Here is a 1662-nt window from a genome sequence, read left to right on the forward strand (position 1 = left end):
GCTTATTTTCACGCTGAAATAGAGGAAGGTGAAATCAGGGAATGGCACCTGTGTGGGACCATTAGGTCTGACTGCACTGGGGTACAGGGAGCTCTGTTTTCCCTCTGGGCTCCCTAGTGTTCAGACTGAGAGTGATGCTGAAGATGATGCATTAAATTAGCAGCAAAAACCTAAACTTAAAAATAGAAATGTGTAGTGAGTTTTCCCATAGGAAGATAAGTAGTTTTGACTGGATTCCAGAAATTATTCCATAGGATTGAATGAGAGATATTGCTCCAAGCTTGTCAATAACTTCTTTGAACAGTCCACAATGCCCAGAGTGCAGAAATGTCCAACAGCAGCTCCATCAGGCACTTCCTCCTGCTGGCATTGGCAGACACGCGGCAGCTGCAGCTCCTGCACTTCTGCCTCTTCCTGGGCATCTCCCTGGCTGCCCTCCTGGCCAACGGCCTCATCATCAGCGCCGTAGCCTGCGGCCACCACCTGCACACCCCCATGTTCTTCTTCCTGCTCAACCTGGCCCTCACTGACCTGGGCTCCATCTGCACCACTGTCCCCAAAGCCATGCACAATTCCCTCTGGCACACCAACAACATCTCCTACTCTGCATGTGCTGCTCAGGTGTTTCTGGTTTTCTTCTTTCTTGGAACAGAGTTTTCCCTCCTGACCATCATGTGCTACGACCGCTACGTGTCCATCTGCAAACCCCTGCACTACGGGACCCTCCTGGGCAGCAGAGCTTGTGCCCACATGGCAGCAGCTGCCTGGGCCAGTGCCTTTCTCTATGCTCTGCTGCACACAGCCAATACATTTTCCCTGCCCCTGTGCCATGGCAATGCCATGGGCCAGTTCTTCTGTGAAATCCCCCAGATCCTCAAACTCTCCTGCTCCAAATCCTACCTCAGGGAACTTGGGCTTCTTGCTGTTAGTGCCTGTTTGGTATTTGGCTGTTTTGTGTTCATTGTTTTCTCCTATGTGCAGATCTTCAGGTTTCATGCTGAGGATCCCCTCTGAGCAGGGACGGCACAAAGCCTTTTCCACCTGCCTCCCTCACCTGGCCGTGGTCTCCCTGTTCCTCAGCACTGGGTTTTTTGCCTACCTGAAGCCCCCCTCCATCTCCTCCCCATCCCTGGATCTGTCCCTGTCAGTTCTGTACTCGGTGGTGCCTCCAGCTCTGAACCCCCTCATCTACAGCCCGAGGAAACAGGAGCTGAAGGATGGTCTGAGAAAAATCATTGTTCATGCTTTCAGAAGCAAGAAACTCTCATTCTCCTTTCTAGCTCTTACAATGTTACTCATTAATGCCCACTCTGTGTCCTGTGTATTTTTTTTTCTTCTGGCACATGTAATGTATTTTTGTGTGTTTGTTAACAGGAAAACCTTTGTCTCTAACACTTTCATCTCTGTATTTGCATTTGTACTGCAAATTTCAGACTATATAGTCCCAGAGCTGTATTGTATACGCGGTTACACAAAATAAAGTACTCTGTATTGCCATGTTTGCCGTGACATCTTTCCTCCATGACTTCTCTGGAGCTACAGGATCGGTGCCTCAAGGCAGAGCTGGGGAGAAGAAGGAACCCCAGTGCTGTTCACTGCCAGGGAGCCCCAAGGCTTCAGCTCCACAACCTCCTCGCTATGCAGCACACAGAGGGGGCACAG

At 50.3% G+C, this 1662-nt stretch overlaps 1 pseudogene; it reads left to right on the forward strand.

The window, feature by feature from the left end:
• The first annotated feature begins 672 nt into the window (after positions 1-672).
• On the forward strand, positions 673-1442 carry LOC134057251 (olfactory receptor 14J1-like; annotated as a pseudogene).
• Positions 1443-1662: the final 220 nt, after the last annotated feature.

Source organism: Cinclus cinclus, unplaced genomic scaffold, assembly GCF_963662255.1.
Source record: "Cinclus cinclus unplaced genomic scaffold, bCinCin1.1 SCAFFOLD_32, whole genome shotgun sequence".
Classification (NCBI taxonomy): Eukaryota; Metazoa; Chordata; class Aves; order Passeriformes; family Cinclidae; genus Cinclus; species Cinclus cinclus.